This window comes from Quercus suber, unplaced genomic scaffold, assembly GCF_002906115.3.
Source record: "Quercus suber isolate HL8 unplaced genomic scaffold, Cork oak 2.0 scaffold_623, whole genome shotgun sequence".
Classification (NCBI taxonomy): Eukaryota; Viridiplantae; Streptophyta; class Magnoliopsida; order Fagales; family Fagaceae; genus Quercus; species Quercus suber.
In genome coordinates, this window is record NW_027070066.1 from 17,860 (window position 1) to 38,056 (window position 20,197).

Genomic DNA, 20,197 nt, shown 5'->3' on the forward strand with positions numbered 1-20,197 from the left:
TAATATTGATTATCACAGCCCATATCACCTAAGGCAAAACGATGCCTAATTTCCACAGCGAAAGTAAGGTGACATGTCATCAGATTTTCGTCGTGGAAATCTGGTACTTTGCCCGAATGCCTTAGGAAAGTATAGATTAGGACCACACCCATTCAAAAGCCAAACCTCAAAGTGTGCCCCCCCCCCCCCCCAACGCCATGCATGCAAAGCCCAGAAAGCCAATGCAAAAATCATGTTTTTTACTGCCAATTTCCTAAAATTAAAGTTTTATCAAAACAAAAGACTGTCCTTGGACAAGCGTTGTGGGGTGCCTAATACCTTCCCCACACATAACCAAATTTCCGTACTCAAGAATCTTGATTTTTTGCCATCCATATTAGGTTAAGAAAAATGCCCGTTTTTCTTAGCCTAGGATTGGTAATAAAATCAACTAGAATCAGGTGACCAATCACACCTTAGAAAAACCTAATGATTGTGGCGACTTTACTTACCTTTGGTAATTCGTTTAAAATTTAGCCAAGATTCCTGCCATACCTCCAAAGGTAGACAAATACATTCCTCCACTAAGAGAGAGAGAGAGAGAGAGAGAGAGAGAGAGAGAGAGAGAGAGCACTTGAAGCTCCGCGTGAACCACATCGATTATCGAGAGGGGCCTCCAACGAGCCTTGAGCGTGCAGGAGCATCACCACGGCGGGTGGTTGAACGAAGGCCTGACGGCAGTGTTCCATCCATTCAAGACCTGGGCATCGATAGCGGGGACCAATACTCTATTAGATTCTAGCCTGGCTTAGTAGAAACCAAATTTGTAGTAGTATATTCCTGCAGAAAAACTCTCGCCCCATGTTCCAACTTCATTTCACTTTTCTTTTTCCCCCATTTCGGACTTCATTACGATTACCCCAAATGCTCCATGAGATAGTGACCATGAAAGCAATACTATCTTGCTCACAATCATCAATCATCATCAATCTCCAAAGCAAGTCCAGGAATGCATGGAATAAACCAACAAAGCTAGATTGAAAAATTCTAGAACAGGTCCAAACTCTTTGAGCTCTCGAACAAGACAAAAATAAATGTCCTGTTGTTCCTGAATCCAAATTACATTCTGCTGACAAGTCTTCAGATAACACTTGTCTATGCTTCAAATTTTGTTTAGTAGGGAGGATATCTCAGCACGCCTTCCACACAAAATGACAAACTTTATGAGGCACCCGTATTTTCCATATATGCTTCCAAAATCTTCTCAAATTGCTATCATCTAAACTAGAGCCTAAAGAGGAGGTTGTTGATAACTCTAAAGCTACCTATATGCACTTCTGACATTAAATAGACCATTTGGAGACTCTACCCATATCAATATATTAGCTAGCAATTGTAAGCTCAAGGAAATGTTCTTGATAGTATCAATCTCAAAAGGCAAAAAGACCTAATCAAGTAGCATTGAATTCTAGCAAACATTAGTTGAATCAATCAACTCAGAAACTCGAAGATCTGGGGATGCATTATTTCTAGGAGAAACCACCTTATAAGTAGAAGAATTTGGTAGCCACTTTTATCCTCCCACATGCAGATATTAAAACCATTTCCCACCTATCATCTCATCTCCTATTTTACCATATTTTGAGCTGACATTATACTTCTCCAAACATAAGAAGGATTGTTACCAATAGATGTATGCACATATGAACTAATTTTTATATAATTAAAAAAAAAAAAAACTAGTATATAGTATATGTATATTATAGAGCAAGACTTAAGTACAGTACTTATATGCTGTTCCTTAAGTTCCCTCTCTTAAGATTCTGTCATGTAGATTTTTTCTCATGGGATGGAAGTGTAGTTTTTAATTAAATAGTCACATGACAAAATTTTAATAAGGGAGTCTAAGGAACAACACCTAAGATACTGTACATAAGTTTTGTATTATATATGTGTGCGTTTATGCTATATGCTATATTTGCTTTAAATTTTTTAGCACACAAATGGGCCCAATTTTTGGAAAACCAATTAAGAAAATATAAATTGAGGTTTCAACAAGAAATGAGACATTGTAAACAGGACTAATCTATATAGATTAGATTTTTTTTTTTTTAATGAATATATACATTAGATTTTAATCAGTAAGCTATTGACTTAAATCATGCTTGCGCCTTATAAAGTTAAAAAATGTGAGAGAGATTATGGCGTGAGTTTTGGAATGAAATCATCAAACTTCAAATATATATATATATATATATATTGTATATCATTTGGGATAGGTTTATGGTGGACTTAGGTAGGAGTTGCTCAATCCGAAGCCATGTGAATTGCCGAAGCGGCAGTTGTTACAATTCTCATTTTGTAATTTACATATAATTATTAATATTATTTTTAAATTTTCCACTGCATTCGTATCATTTTCAATTAAACTGTTTATCTGGCCAAACGAAAAGAAATATATTAAGTGCTGTCTCCTGGCTCCTTTATTTTTATTTTTATGAACCCCTATCTCTTTTCAACTAAACAAAAAGATAACATACCTAAAAGTTGGATTGTTTTCAAAGAACAAAATGGAACTAGCAATTCATTTTTCATTATAGGCTATACATTTTGATTTTGATTTTTTTTTTTACAAGATATAAATTTTACTCTAACCTAATCAAATATATGTGTGTATGAAAGCTCCCTTCTAGAGACTTGAATTCCAACCTTGTCCTTTACATCCTACAAGCAGAATGATCATCACATTAAGGGTGTTCAGTGATATACATTTTAAATCTTAAAAGGAATTGAACACAACATTAATAAACGTCCATCCATAAATACCCTACTTTGCAAGTACATCTTTACTAGCTAGCCAGACATCATCTGTCCTATCCTTTTCAAGTTTTCACTTATTGGTTACCAACATTTACTTAAGGAGTCAATCCACCCTCACATCCCATAATGTATAGAACTTATGGGAATTAAATGCAATTCTATGTCAGTCTGCCAGAATCATAATGCATATATTGATGGAAATATGAATGTACAGAAAATTAACAGATCTACTGCATTTGCAATTGATAACATGTACCATGTAAGTTTCAGAATATAAGAACAAGAGAGTGTACCTTGATGCGGTTAAATTCAAAACCAAATATTAGAAGCACTTGGAAATACTTTTAATCTTCATTTCAATTCCACTTGATGCCCAAGAAGTATGGTCTCTCAATTAGTTATATGTGTATGTTCTAGAGAGAATGAAAGAGTGTCCAACACTCACATACATACCAATTCATGTATTTTGTTGTTGTTACAAAATTCTATATGTTTCTCTCTTAATAACTAATTATCTAATTGGGTTAGCCTTTTGGGCATTTCCAATTAGTCTTTAGTATGTGGCTTGGAGTGGGATCAAAAGAGAACAAATAAGACACTAACTCCAATGGGCCTTAGGTTCTTCTGTTAACTCTTGACAAGTCTAAAATTACCATTAATTATATTTAATACCATTATATATGTTGGGAAATTTAGACCTCAGTTGATAGAATTAACAAGTTTTAAATTTAAGTTGTTAATTAGATTTATTATGAATAAAACTTGTTAAAACAAATAAACATTAATATCATGTTAAAATCATGCAACAAAAAAATAAATAAGACAAAATATGATGATTTAGGAAAACCAATAAAACAAACTAGTTTCATAGTAACAAACCTGGGGGAAAACCTTCTCGAAAAGCAATCCATTATAGTAAAGAGAAGTTTCAGATTTAGTACAAAACCTTTGTCCCTAGATTCTACAATCTCTGTAGATGAACTCACAGCAGAAACCTTCTACCGCTTCAGAACCTTTGAACTCTTCAATATATGAATGTCACTCTATTGATGATGCACGAATCCCAATACACAACTAATCAATTACGCGGATCTTAGTACGTAACTTAATCACCAACTAGAAGAAGATTGTTGGCTGCAAAATTCTTCGTTTCATCAATAATGAAGATCAGGAAGCACTTGGTTACAAAACCCTAAGGCACAAAAGACGCAGTAGCTTCTTTCAGAGAGAATAAGACATCAGTCATCTTTTGCATCAGTCTAGTATTAAAGTCATGAAGATCAGTCACCTGTCGAGGAGCTATCGAAGGGACAGAAGATTTCTTGATCGATCCACCAGCTATCGAGAGGTGTCGAGATGTGATAACAATCAACTGAAGAGCTCGATAAATAGCCTAGCTGTCGAGAGGTGTCGAGCAGCTGTCGAGCTATCTGTCCACAAGTGTCGAGCTATCTGTCTAACTTTATTGAACAACTTTTCTTCACTTGTTTCTTGGTCCAATCTTCATAACTTTAATACTAGACTTGAACAATATGTTTATTGAAGTATTAAACACATCCTAGATCTACCCAATTACAAATAAAGTGCGTTTTGTCAAAAAATTAGCCAACTGCATAAAATAGTGGCATATGTTCTTAACAAGTGAAACACATATGTTCTAACAATATAAATATAATTACACTTTAAGCCTTATTAATAAATTATATCTCAAGACTTTATTGTACATGCAACCCCTTCATAAAATATTCGTAGTAATACAAAGTCATAAATGTAGACTACTACTTTGTAAATTATTACATCTTAATCCTTAAGTATCCGGTTTAATCTTTTAAGTTATTTATCTAATATTTATGAAATTCAATTTCATAAATATATACTTTAGTAACTATTTACTAAAGTAGTTAGGCCTAATATTCTGAATAACAAACCCATTAAACTTATCTCAAGGGAATATTTTGTATCCCCATTAAGAGATTATGAATTCCATCTTGAGAATATATGTTCCATCAACACTAAATGTGATTGCCTAACATACTGAGGTTTTGACCGTTACTTTAGATCTCACTCCTGACATATCAAAACAACCTACACCTTATAAGAGTTCATGTAAATAGAAATCGTGAGATTTATTATTCAATTGATAGTCGTTAGGAGAATAATAAATCTCACAGCGGTCTAGTTCAACGTCTTAATTCTTAAAACATATCAACATATCAACTAGAAGTTTCTACTTCCATGATTAAGACAAATCATCTTAGTTGATAAGTTATAGTCTTCGCATATGAAATGCCCAATTTCATCACCAATTTCAAACTAAAATTTTGAGTTTACAAAAAATTGGTGATTTATATCTTATGTGACTTTTCACATAAATCACATACTATGCATCTCATGGACTATATGATAATGTCATACATAATATCATACATAACATCATACAATAGGATTTAAGGGCACTAATACATTGTTGGGATTTGTGCCCTAGAATCCTATTATATAATGTTATGTATTATATTATGTATGACATGATGTATGACTTAATATTGCAATTAATAAAACTATTTTATTATTATCTGAAATAATGGTGACATGAATGTTTGAACATTATCATATAGTCCATGAGATGCATAGTATGTGATTTATGTGATTTAGTCATAAAAAGATATAAGTCACAAGTTCTTTGTAAACTCAGAATTTGGTTCGTAGTCGGTGATGAAGATGATTTGTCTTGATCGTGAAAGTGGTGACTTCTAGTTGATATGTTGATATGTTTTAAGAGTTAAAACATATTGAACTGGACCGGTGTGAGATTTATTATTCTCCTAATGACTGTCAATTGAATAATAAATCTCATGATTTTCATTTACATGAACTCTTAATCTTGAGAGAATAATGGACCTGATCATGAAGTGTAGGTTGCTTTGATATATCAAGAGTGAGATCTAAAGTAACGGTCAAAACCTCAGTATATTGGGCAGCCACATTTAGTGTTGATGGAACATATATTCTCAAGATGGAATTCATAGTCATTTAACGGAGATACAAAATATTCCCTTGAGATAAGTTTAATGGATTTGTTATTCAGACAGTTAAGCCTAACCACTTTAGTAAGACTAAAGTATATATTTAAGAAATTGGATTTCATAAATATATGATGAATAACTTAAAAGGATTAAACCAGGTACTTAAGGATTAAGATATAGTAATTCACAAAGTGGCAGTCTTCATTCATAACTTTGTGTTACTATGAATATTTTATGAAGGATTTGCATGTAAAATAAAGTCTTGGGATATAATTTATTAATAAGGCCTAGAGTGCAATTATATTTATATAGTGGTATTAAATATAATTAATGGTAACTTTGGACTTGTTAAGAGTTGACAGAAAAGCACAAGATCCATTGGAGCTAGAGTTTTATTTGTTCCCTTTTGGTCCCACTCCAAGTCATATATTAAAGCCCAATTGAGAAGGCCTAAAAGGTTAGCCCAATTAGTTAATCAGATATATAGAGAGAAACATACAGATTTTATATAAAAGATGAATTGGTATGTAAGTGAGTGTTGGACACTCTTCAATTCTCTTTAGAACAAACTCATATATCTGATTGAGAGACTACACATCTTGGGTGTTAATGGAATTAGAGTGAAGATTGAAAGTCTTCTCAAGAACTTTTGAATTTTCAGTTTTGAATTTCATTGCTTCAAGGTACACAATTTTATTCTCTAATTTTGAAACTTATATGGCACATGTTGACAATTGTGAATGAAGTAGATCCGTTAATATAATTTTTCCGCTGCATAGACTCTTATTTCCATCAAATGGTATCAGTGCAGTCTTCAATTTCCAATCTGTTTAACATGTTTTATAAGTTTTGAAATTAGAGATAATAGTTTCATGATGTTAGAAAATTATATATGTATTTAATTTTCTGCATGTTTGTTGAAACTATGATTTGATGAAAACTGATATTGATGTTATGTTGTTGTTTAAATTTGAATTTAAGAATGTTAAATTGAACTTTAAGGCTATAACATCAATAAATTTCAGTTTTGATATCAAACTCCATCAATCATGTTCATATGGTGATAGTTTGTTCATAGAAAACTGTAGAAAACTGTTCAGATTTTTCCTTCAAAAACAGAAAACAGGGGTTTTTCGCAGGTTAGCTTCCCGCGAAGTTACTCGCGAGAAATGTTTCTAAAGCACAAAACTTTTCACGGGTAAGCTTTACTCGCGAAACAGTTGCTATACAGTAGCGAAAGTTTTTGTCTGATTTTTTTTTTGAGTTTTCACTATTTTGCCTAAACTCAATTTCACGGGAAGAACTTAGTCGCAAGATAGTAGTGAGACATTAGCGAAAGTTTCTGTCTAAATTTTTGTGTTTTCACTATTTCATTTTCGTGAGAAGAGCTTAGTCGCGAGATACTCGCGAAAATGCTACTAAAGGGAATTTTGAATTTTTTCTAAGTGTTTTCAAATGTATAAAGTGCAAGGCAGTGTGTGATTAGTTTACACATGTTTACAAAATAAAAACCTTTAATTTAAAACATCTAGTGGGAGAGAGATGCAAGGGTTGGGTCTCACAGCCTCCATTGTAGGTTTATAGTGGTGTGAAATATATACTTTGTCTTTGCTTCAAGCTTAGCATTCCATGCGGAGAGTATTTATTTCATGGTACTACAGGATTGAATTTCTTGGTTTATAGTGGTTTGATCTAACACCTTGTCTTAGCCTTGAGCTTTGCATTCCATGCGGAGAGTGTTGAATCATGGTACTACAAAATAAGCCTGTTAAGGGGATGAAATGTGGCTACACATGATTTTAGACAATGGTATACACTAGATTAAATATTATAGTATCCTCTAAGCTGAGTTCTTGCTATAACTATTTATAGGCCAAATGTATAACGGTATATTATTAGTGTTTGATAAGAGTTATCATGACAATATTAATAATGAGAGTAATTCTCAATCAATCATAGTATTTTATATTCACTCTATGCTGAGGGATATTGAATATGAGATTGGGTTGTCGTTGCATATATTATATTATGGTTTTGTTAAGGTTCCATACTATATATTTATATGCTAAATTGATAATGTCCAGTTTACTTATTATATTCGTGTTTGTTAATTTCAGATTTGAACATGGCATCTTTTAGCCCACTTATTACTATTCTTAATTAAAACAAACTGACTGGATCCAACTATGTTGACTGGAAAAGAAATTTGGACATAGTTCTCACAGCTGAAGAGCACAAATATGTGCTTACTAAATCATGTCCTAACTTTCCTTCATTAGATGCTCCTCTTGAGGAAAAACAGCGATATGATCGTTAGCAAAAATCTAATGAAATGGCCAAGTGCTACATCCTAACATCTATCTTAAATGTTCTACAGCATTAAATGCAGGATGCAGAACTAGTTTCGGACATAATGCTAAGTCTGAAGGAGATGTTTGGTGAGTAAGGCCGTTCTGCAAGGCAAGAAATCATGAGGCAAATTTATAATACCAAAATGGCTGAAGGTGGTTCAGTTAGGGAGCATTGTCTCACAATGATCTCTAATCTGAATACATTAATGGTTTTAGGTGCCGACATTGATGGAGAATCTCAAGTGGATATGATATTCTAGTCACTACTAGAATCATTCAAGGAATTCAGACTTACTTATAATATGAGCAAAAAGATTTATTCTTTGTTTGAATTAATGAATGAATTGGTAGCGGCGGAAGGCATCCTTGGTACTTCTAATGTTGAAGCTAATGTAGGTGAAGCTTCTACTTCTCAACCTAAGTCGAAAGGCAAGGGTAAGAAGAAGAAGAAGAAGGACTTCACTAAGCAAGATGGTAAACAAATTACCTTAGGAGTTGCTGACAAAGGAAAGAAGCTCAAAGGAAAATGTTTCCATTGTGGTGAGAAAGGACATTGGAAGAGGAATTGTTCAATTTTCAAAGCTGCCAAGAATAAAGGTATGAAAAGTTCATTTCTCCTTGAAATATGTTTAGTGCAAAATCCCACAGATTCCTGGTGTATGGATTCAGGTTGTACTAATCATATCTACAATTCTTTGTAGGGGTTTAAGGAGACCAGAAAGCTTAAGGAAGAAGAATTGTTTCTTACTTTGGCTGATGGGAGCAGGATTCCGGTTGTAGCTGTTGGTGTTTATAATTTATGTTTTGAGTCTAGAGTTTTAATATTGAAAGACTGTCTGTATGTACCTAATGTTCGTATGAATTTAATTTCTGCAACTTATTTAGGTAAACATGGATATTGTGTTATCCTTAAAGACAATGTTGTAGTAAAGAAGGGTAAAATGTTTATCTATTCTGGCAATATTGTAGATGATCTTTATATTTTAACTCCTGATAAGCATGAATTATACAATTCTGAATTAGATCATGACTCTCATATAAAATCATTAAAAAGAAAATTTCCTTCTACTAGTGATGCATATCTTTGGCACTTGCATTTAGGTCATATTAATTCAAATAGGATTTAAAGACTGATCAAAGATGGACTTTTAGAGCCCATGGACTTTGATGAAATTCCAGTTTGTGAATCTTGTTTGGAAGGTAAAATGACCAAACGACCTTTTAATGCAAAAGGTAGAAGAGCTCAAGATTTGCTAGAACTAGTACATTCAGATGTATGTGATCCTATGTCAATCCAGGCAAGAGGAGGTTATGAGTATTTCATCACTTTTACCAATGATTACTCTAGATTTGGTTATGTGTACCTAATGAAACGGAAGTCTGAAACCTTTGAAAAGCTCAAAGAGTTTAGGGCTGAAGTTGAGAATCAATTAAGCAAACGCATAAAGGCCACTCGATCTGATTGTGGTGGCGAATACCTTCTCGGGGATTTTAAGGATTACTTAACTGAAAATGGGATTGTATTCCAAATGACTACACCTGGAACTCTACAATAAAATGGTGTAACAGAAAGAGGGAATAGGACTCTTTTAGATATGGTTAGATCCATGATGAGTTATTTAACTCTGCCAATTTCATTTTGGGGATATGCCTTAAATATTGCAATGTATCTTTTGAATTTAGTACATTCGAAGTCTGTTCCTAAAACACCTGCTGAGCTGTGGAATGGGCGTAAGCCTAATATGAGACATCTCCATATTTGGGGTTGTCCAGCACATGTGTTGAAAGGAAAGTCTAACAAGTTACAGTCTAAAACAAAAGTGGTTTTCTTTGTAGTGTATCCAAAAGGAACAATTAGAGGATTATTCTATAGTCATAAAGATAATAAAGTGTTTGTTAGCACAAATGCCAAATTCTTGGAAAATGACTATATGAATGATTATACTCCTAGAAATAGAGTTGTTTTGGCTGAAATGAATGAACCTGTAATTAAACAACCAATGGATGAGACTAGGGATGATGTGGCTGTATTAGATACACCACAAGATATTACTCATGAGATGACTAGGACACAGGTGCCTCGTCATAATGGGAGAATTGTTCAGCCTCTTATAAGATTCATAGGTTTGGGAGAAACTTATGAAACTATCTCAGAAGAGGCTAAATCGGATCCTTACACTTATGAGAAGGCAATGAGTGATATAGATGTACATCATTGGGTTAAAGCTATGAAATCTGAGTTAGATTCCATGTATTCCAATCATGTTTAGGATCTTGTAAAGGCGCCTAACGGCATTAAACCTGTTGGGTGCAAATGGGTTTACAAGAGGAAGAGAAGGATAGATGGAAATATTGAAACATTTAAAGTAAGACTAATGGCGAAATGGTATACTCAAAAAGAAGGTATTGATTATGAAGAAACCTTTTCACCAATAGCAATGCTTAAATCTATTAGAATTCTCTTATCCATTGCTGCTCATTATGATTATGAGATTTGGTAAATGGATGTCAAGACTGCATTTCTTAATGGCAATCTTGAAGAGGAAATCTATATGATGCAACCAGAAGGTTTCATAGCAAAGAACCAAAAGCATATGGTATGCAAGTTGAAAAGGTCAATTTATGGGCTGAAGCAAGCATCTAGGTCATGGAACATCAAATTTGATCAAGCTATCAAATCATTTGGTTTTGAAAAAAATCTTGATGAACCATGTGTATACAAAAGACATCAAGATAAAGTAGTAATGTTCCTAGTATTTTATGTTAATGATATTCTACTCATTGGAAATGATGTAAAGGTAATGTCATCTGTAAAGGTTTGGTTGTCAAGTCAATTTATATGAAGGACTTGGGTGAGGCTAATTTTATTGTAGGGATCAAGCTTTGGCGAGATCGCAAGAATAAAATGTTAGGCTTATCACAAGCTGGATACATAGATAAGGGTTCTAGAATGGTTTAACATGCAAAACTCCAAGAAAGGATTACTTCCTTTCAGACATGGAGTTCCTCTATCTGATGACCAAAGGCCTAAGACTCAAGAGGAAGTAAATATGATGAGACAAGTTCCTTATGCTTCTGCAGTAGGAAGTCTCATGTATGTCATGCTTTGTACTGGACCAGATATTTGTTATTCAGTAGGCATGATTAGCCGATGTCAATCAAATCTAGGACCAAAACATAGGCAAGCTGTAAAGCATATTCTCAAGTATCTACGGAGAACGAGAGATTATATGCTTGTTTACCATTGTGAGGATTTGATTCCCATTGGTTATATAGATTCAGATTTTCAATCGGATCTAGATTTCAGAAAATCCACATCAGGATGTGTTTTCACCTTGGGAGGTGGAGCCATAACTTGGAGGAGTGTCAAGCAATCTTGTATTGTAGACTCCACCATGGAAGCAGAATATGTTGCTGCTTGTGAAGCAGCAAAGGAAGCTGTATGGCTCAAGAAATTCCTTTCTGACCTTGATGTAATGAGAATGAAACAAGTTTCCATCACATTATTTTGTGACAATAGTGGTGCAATTGTACAATCAATAGATCCAAAGAATCACAAGAAAGGAAAGCACATTGAGAGAAAGTATCACATCATTAGAGACATTATTGCTTGTGGAGATGTGGTGGTAGTAAAGATTGAAAGTGCAAATAATCTAGTAGATCCCTTTACCAAAACCTTGCCTCAAAGGACCTTCGAGTTGCATTTGAAGGGAATGAGAGTTAGATTAATGCACAATAGTCTTTAGAACAAATGGGAGATTGTTAGGATTTGTGCCCTAAAATCCTATTGTATAATACTATATATTATATTATGTATGACATTATGTATGACATGATATACGACTTAATATTGCAATTAATAAAGTTGTTTTATTAGTATCTGAAATAATGGTAACATGAATGTTTGGACATTATCATATAGTCCATGAGATGCATAGTATGTGATATATGTGATTTAGTCACAGAAGATATAAGTCACAAGTTCTTTGTAAACTCAGAATTTGGTTCTTAGTTGGTGATGAAATTGGGCATTTCATCTGCGAAGACTATAATATATTAACTAAGATGATTTGTCTTGACCATGGAAGTGGTGATTTCTAGTTGATATGTTGATATGTTTTAAGAGTTAAAACATATTGAATTGGACCGCTGTGAGATTTATTATTCTTCTAATGACTGTCAATTGAATAATCTCACGACTTTCATTTACATGAACTCTTAATCATGAGAGAATAATGGACCTGATCATGAAGTGTAGGTCGTTTTGATATATCAAGAGTAAGATCTAAAGTAACAGTCAAAACCTCAGTATGTTAGGCAGCCACATTTAGTGTTGATGGAACATATATTCTCAAGATGGAATTCATAGTCTCTTAACGAAGATACAAAATATTCCCTTGAGATAAGTTTAATAGATTTGTTATTCAGAGAGTTAGGCCTAACCACTTTAGTAAGACTTAAGTATATATTTATGAAATTGGATTTCATAAATATATGATGAATAACTTAAAAGGATTAAACCGGGTACTTAAGGATTAAGATGTAGTAATTCACAAAGTGGCAGTATTCATTTATGACTTTGTGTTACTACAAATATTTTATGAAGGGGTTGAATGTACAATAAAGTCATGGGATATAATTTATTAATAAGGCTCATAGTGCAATTATATTTATATAGTGGTATTAAATATAATTAATGGTAACTTTGGACTTGTCAAGAGTTGACAGAAAAGCCCAAGGTCCATTGGGGCTAGAGTTTTATTTGTTCCCTTTTGGTCCCACTCTAAGCCACATATTAAAGCCCAATTGGGAAGGTCTAAAAGGCTAGCCCAATTAGTTAATCAAATATATAGAAATAAACATACAAATTTTATATAGAAGATAAATTGGTATGTAAGTGAGTGTTGGATACTCTTCAATTCTCTCTAGAAAAAACTCATATATCTGATTGAGAGACCACACATCTTAGGTGTTAGTGGAATTGGAGTGAAGATTGAAAGTTTTCTCAAGAACTTCTGAATTTTCGGTTTTGAATTTCACTGCTTCAAGGTACACAATTTTATTCTCTAATTCTGAAACTTATATGGCACATGTTGACAATTGTAAATGAAGTAGATCTGTTAATATAATTTTTTTGCTGCATAGACCCTTATTTCCATAATACATATATGCAAAAGAAAGTAGTTGTTTGCAAAAGCCTCGAATTCAAAACATAACAGACACCTGTATGAATTTTATTTTTTTGAAAGGAAAAAAGTTTATATATACGTAGCATGTTGGGAAGGGGGGATTGATGGAGGGGAATGTAATGGCTAATAACTTGGTGCATTTGAACATTTTAAGGCAACAAAAAAAATTAATCTTTTACAGTTTAGTGGTTCTAAAATAAAACTTTGATCAAATTTCAAGAATCAAACATATATTCTTTGCGAATGAATATGAAAGCATCTAGCAGGTTCTGTCCAAAATTATCAAAATTTTCTTATTTCTAAAAATATATAATAATTTTGGGTTTAGAATTATATTGTATTTAGTGCTTTTGTATGCTAAACACAGTATGGATACAATATATATATATATATATATACATGTTCTAAAATCTCGTATCTTATATAATGTCCCGGAGTAGTAGGGGAAAGTTTTGCTCATCAACTATTAATACGAGATTAACCTTTCACGAAGTTTACTACGTACATTAATCAGTGGGCTACGGTACTGGGTAGCAGAAGATTGCCAAGCTACCCAAATGTCATTTTTAAATGCAGTCACAGGACTCTTGCAGCTAGCATTGCAATGCTTTTTTTTTTTTAATTTTTTTAATTATTTTTTATTTATTTAAATTTTAAATTTTTATTATTATTATTATTATTATTTTAAACTTTTGGTGCTTGTCGTAAATGCCATTAGAATCCTCACCACTTTTATGTTTACTCTTTTCGTTGTTAACATAAATAACATATGGGTCTTTTTTTTTTTTTTTTTGGGCTAAACAACAACGTTATCAATCAACAGCAAAAACAATGGCTGACAGCCTTACAAGCATCTACAATTACTACAAGAAGACCACTTATTGAAACAAATTGCTCTACAAAATCTGATTGCATACTTTGCAGCATCATGGGCAGCAGTATTGCAACATCTTCTAACCCAACTAAAATTACAATTTAGAAAGAATTTACGAAGATCAAGTATATTATTAATAACATTAGCAATGGACCAATTAGGCTGCAATTTAGATGTGGTTAGGAGGTCAAAACAGGACTTAGCATCTCCTTCGATGATGATATGCTACCAGTTTTCACTTAGAACTAGCTGGATTGCCCAGAGCACAGCTGCATCTTTAGCTTGCAGTGGTGAACACCATTCATGGTCCTTATTCAGCAAAAAAAAAAATAAAAAAAAAAAAAAAAAAAAAAACATATGATCCTAGTACTTGGTTGAAATTTAAAAGTTGAACTATAACTTCTACTTGAAAGCTAAGTTAATAAATTCACGCCTTTTGTTTAGACTAGTTAGGGCAGTATGTGCAAGACACTTACTTGCCGTGGAACAAGAGTAGTGAGTGATTAAGGTCAGTTCTAAATTTTATTTATATCACAAAACAAAGATATATATATATATATATGTATATATATTTTATTTATTTATTTATTTATTTATTTTTAAAGTACATAGAGATTTACATTTATCACAAGAGACATTAATTTTAAGAATTTTGATAATTATATCTTAAAAAGTTAATCTCATTCATATAAGAATTTTGATCACACGCAAAATTAAGATAACTATTTAACATATAAATATATATTTTAATATAATATTTTTTAGTACCTATTTGATAAAGGCAAAATATCCACTCACTAAAAACTTCTAAGAATGATAATGAATATTATCATCTTCCAACAATAAACAATTGAGTTTTACTAAGAAAAGATAACAAAAGGTATGTGTCATCGAATTTTCCATTAGCTAAATTATAAGTTTTGAAAATTTAAATCAATAAAATCAATGTTCTTTAGAAACAAATAAAACACCTTATATCATCATTCCAATTTTCCAAGCATTACTACCATCTTAAACTCAAAATATGTGAAGAAAATTTTTGGGATGTTAAAATTTAGTGAGAGTATTTTAGACATTACATAATAAAATATTTTAAGAAACATAAGTTTTCATTGGGGTTTAACTGAGAGAATAAAATATGAATATATGCTCTTTCCAAATATTAAGGGAAAAATTGCTTGAATTTAAAGTTTAAGGAGAAATTGTAAACAACCCCAAACATAAATGATGAAAAGTATTTTTATCCTAAGTTTTTTTTTTGTGTGTAAAACTATGTGGTTTTACTTAAAATGGTGTGTAAAGAAAAAAAATACAAAAAGTCAACCCAAGAAAACTATATGTAAAATAGTGAATTTTGGCTCAACAAAGTTACTAAATAATATATATATATATATTTTATATATATATATATATAAACAAAACAGAATAACACAATATTTTTATAATACCTTTATAAATTTGTTAAATTTTATTTTGACTTGTAAAGAATTATAGCTCAACAGTTTTGAAAATATTGTGACGGCAACAAGATATCTTGACATTTTCACAAAACAAATGCTATGTTCACAACATTTTCACAACAAATTATAAGTAATAGGTTGTTACAGGTTGTTATTGGTGGACTAAAAAAAAAAATTATTGGTAAGTTTAAATTAGAACTAATAACAATTACCATCTATGATTTGTTACGAAAGTGTTGTGAAGAATGTTATGGATATAACACTTCTTTTTTCACAATACCTTTATTTTTAGTTGTGGTTAGTTCTAGAATAAGATTTTATTTTGACCTATAAGGACACCTCAACAATTGTGGAAATATTGTGCTAATTTGTTGTGTTAATATATTTTATTATATTATACAATGAAAAATTGAAAAAATCATAGTAAACCTATTGTTAGCTTTTTACTATTTCTTTAGAGCATTGGCTCTTTCTATATATAAAAGTAATGAGAAATAATAGGAAATTTGAGAATTGTTGTTTTCCTTCAAGACATAATAATAAGAAAGGATGAGGTAGTTGATAAGGATATTTTCGACATAAGTATTTTTTAGGAACTTCGACCTGTCAGGATGAAAACACCTCGCTTGACGGTTCATCAGGATAGATTTCCTATTCCACCTCCGCAAGATCCATTAGCCTCATGGAGATCTGTCGGTTACCTAGTAGTTGGTCTTGACGAGTGCTAAGCGCACAAAAGCTGACGGATAGGTACGACGTACAGCACAATAGGGGAATGATGCCTAGACTGACGGATGGGTTTACTCAATAGCTAGATATGTTGGGCCCCACAAACCTTTGTGAGTTCTCCACTCATAAACCCCTGCATAGAAATAACTTGCACACCATGCCTAAAGACCCTAATCCACTTTTGTGACTTCCCAATATGGGAAGTAAGGCTCTGAGATCTTGGAGCATTAACTTTGTATCCTTCATACAAGAAAAAATCCTACGTTCATGGGATCTTGGTCAGCCCTCTGCCACTATATAAGCACCAAGCCTCCTCATACCTAAGGTACACTAAAATTCTCTTAGCTCTTGTGTCCTTGAGTTATTAGAGCTTCTTCCATCACTAACTTAATTTTCGAAGGATTTTTGGCTGGCACCCCACCAATGCTCTCTGTAGATTCTTTACCCTTTTGTTCTTCAGGTACTCAATTGACATGCGTTTGGAAGATTAACTCACTGACGATTTTTATGCATCATTAATTGGTGTTGTCTGTGAGGATGACTAATTTGCCATATCATCACTTCTAAGACAAAACGTTGCATGGTCCAAATGCGGTCAATGGCCACAATCAACTAGGAAATCAAAAACCCGTCCAGTCCCTTGGAAAGCCAAGTACAAACTCTTGCCGTAGCAATCAAGTGGCTCACCCAGCGCAATTAAGAGTTAGAGCAGTAATTGAACCAGAGTAACAAACGACATCTGACAACAAGCGGGACAATGACTAACAAAATGATAGCCACCCCCTGACAGGAGATCGATCAGGAAGAAAGCAAGGCTGCTAGTAGGCAAGATCAACAGAAGGACATAGACCGTCCATCGGACATGGAGAAGGGTGCAATACGCATGGCGCAGGACATGCAGATGATGAAAGAGAAGATGGACATGATGATGAACGCCATGAGAGGGCAAGTATCTACCAACCTGGATGAGCTAGTCTAGCGGACTGACTTACCTTTCACAACACTAGTCCTCCTTCCCCCTTCCAGCTAAGTTTTGAATGTCGTAAGTAGAAGCATACAACGGATCAAAGGATCCTTTTGACCATCTGGAAACTCTCAAAACCCTAATGCACCTGCAAGCGGTTCTAGACAAAATCATGTGCATAGTGTTCCCCACCACGCTTAAGGGACCCGCAAGAGTGTGGTTCAGTAAGTTAACCCCTAACACTATCTCTAGTTTCAAGGAATTGAGCAGACATTTTGTCACCCATTTCATTGGAGGACAGAGGTACAAGAGCTCTTTGGCAAGCCTAATGAACATCAAGCAATGGGAGGACGAAAACTTGAGATCTTATGTAACTCAGTTCGACAAAGAGGCCCTGTTGCTTGATGAGGCCGATGACAAGGTTTTGGTTACTGCTTTTACCAACAGGCTCCAATTCGGAGAATTTATTTTTTCCATCTACAAGAATGACCCAAAGACAATGGCTGACATGTTATACAAGGCCACTAAGTATATGAACGCTGAGGACGCCATGATAGCCTAAGGGGGCAGACCGAAGAAAAGGGAAAGGCAAGATGACTCCCGTTAAGACAGGGGAAGAAAGTTAGCCCGGATGAATGAATGAAGGGACAAGAGAAGATCAAGGCCCCCACCCATCAGGATGACTGATTTTACCCCGCTGAATACAAGGCTTAACCAAGTCTTCATGAAGATAAGGAACAACCCAGCACTAACATGGTTGGACAAGCTGAAAGGTGACCCAAACAAAAGGCCAAGGAACAAGTACTACCATTTCCATTGGGACCATGGGCACGATACTTTCGAATCTACAATTTAAAACAACAGATAGAGGCCTTCATCGAGTAAGGGAAATTACAACAATTCATTGGGAGAGAAAGAGACAGAGTAAACTCGCTAAAGGATCTGGAATCCAACCAATAGGCCAAAAAGTGACCAAGAGTCCCATAGGAGAGATATGGGTAATTGTAGGAGGAAGTACAATGATTGGCTCATCCAAGAAAGCAAGAAAAACCTACTTATGGATGGTGTAAAGTGTACAGATCACTAGTCATCTGCCTAAACTAACGAGGGTCGTCGACCCAAACATCATCTTCATAGAAGGCAATGCCCGACGACTGTAGTCATCAATTTGTCGATGGCTAACTTCAATACTCAACGGGTCCTAGTAGACAATGGGAGCTCGACTGACATCCTCTACTACCTTGCCTTCCAACAGATGAGGATTCATAAGGAATAAATTCTATTGTCAAACACGCCACTCATGGCTGCTCTTCTGCCTATAATGCCATCATCGGGTGACTTACACTTAACGCATGGAGAGCAGCCAACTCTACCTACCACTTGCTAGTGAAGTTCCCAATGGAGTATGGGGTAGGAGAAGTGCGCGAAGACCAGAGGGCGGCTCGCGAATGCTACATAGCTATGTTAGAGATGGATGATCACTTGGAGGTGTTAAACATCGAAGAGCAACGGGTCACGATAGAGCCGACAGAGGCCTTGGAAGAAATCCCCTTAGATGACAACCGTCCAAATCGAATCACTTGCATTGGCACATAAGCCAGCCCTTTGGTTCGCAAAGAGCTCAACCTCTTCTTAAGGAATAATCTAGACGCCTTCACTTAAAGCCATGAGGACATGCCAAGGATTGATCCAAGTACTATGGTTCATCAGCTCAATGTCTCTCCGTCATTCCTTCTCGTGCGGCAGATGAAGAGAGTTTTTACCCAAGAAAAAGACAAGACCATAGTTGAAGAAGCTTACAAGCTATTGGATGCAAGCTTCATTAGAGAAGTCTACTACCCCGAGTGGTTGGCCAACATAGTGATGGTTAAAAAATGCAAATGGCAAGTGGAGGATGTGAGTGGACTTCACCGGCTTAAACAGGGTCTGCCGAAAGGACAATTACCTGCTCTCGTGGATTGACCTTCTTGTAGACTTGACGGCCGAACACCAGCTACTAAGCTTCATGGACGCCTTCTCTAGTTATAACCAGATCAAGCTTGACAAATCTGACCAAGAGAAAACGTTGTTTGTCATAAGCCAAGGGTATTTTTGCTACAAGTGATGCCGTTTAGATTAAAGAACACTAGGGCAACATATCAAAGACTTAAGAATAGGATGTTCATCCAGCAAATCGAACGAAACATTGAAGTGTATGTAGACGACATGCTGATAAAAGAAGGAGGAAGGAGGCCACCTACATGACCTTTAAGAAACATTTGAGACCCTTCGTCTCTACAACATGAAGCTCAATCCCACCAAATGCGTGTTCGAAGTATTGTGCAGGAAGTTCCTTGGCTTCATGGTATCCCAACAAGGCATTGAGGCTAACACTAACAAAATTTGGGCTATCCTAGAAATGACACCTCCAAGGACTATCAAAGAGGTACAAAGTCTGAACAGAAGGATCGTGGTCCTCAACAAATTTGTTTTTAGAGCAATGAACAAATGCTTGCCATTCTTCCAGATGCTAAAAAAGACCTTTGAGTGGACCGACAAATGCTAGAAGGCATTTGAAGAGTTGAATGTGTACCTCACATCTCCACCACTACTCAACCTATCCAAGCCTAATGAAGAGCTCTCCCTCTACCTAGCCGTGTCCTAATGGCTGTTAGCTCAGCTTTCATCCAAGAAGAAAATCACATCTAGCTGCCCGTGTACTACACCAGCCAAGCACTTAGAATAGTAGAAGAGAGATATCCTTCATACTTTCAAGCACACACCATAGTAGTCTAGACAGACATACCACTAAGGAAAACAATGAACAAC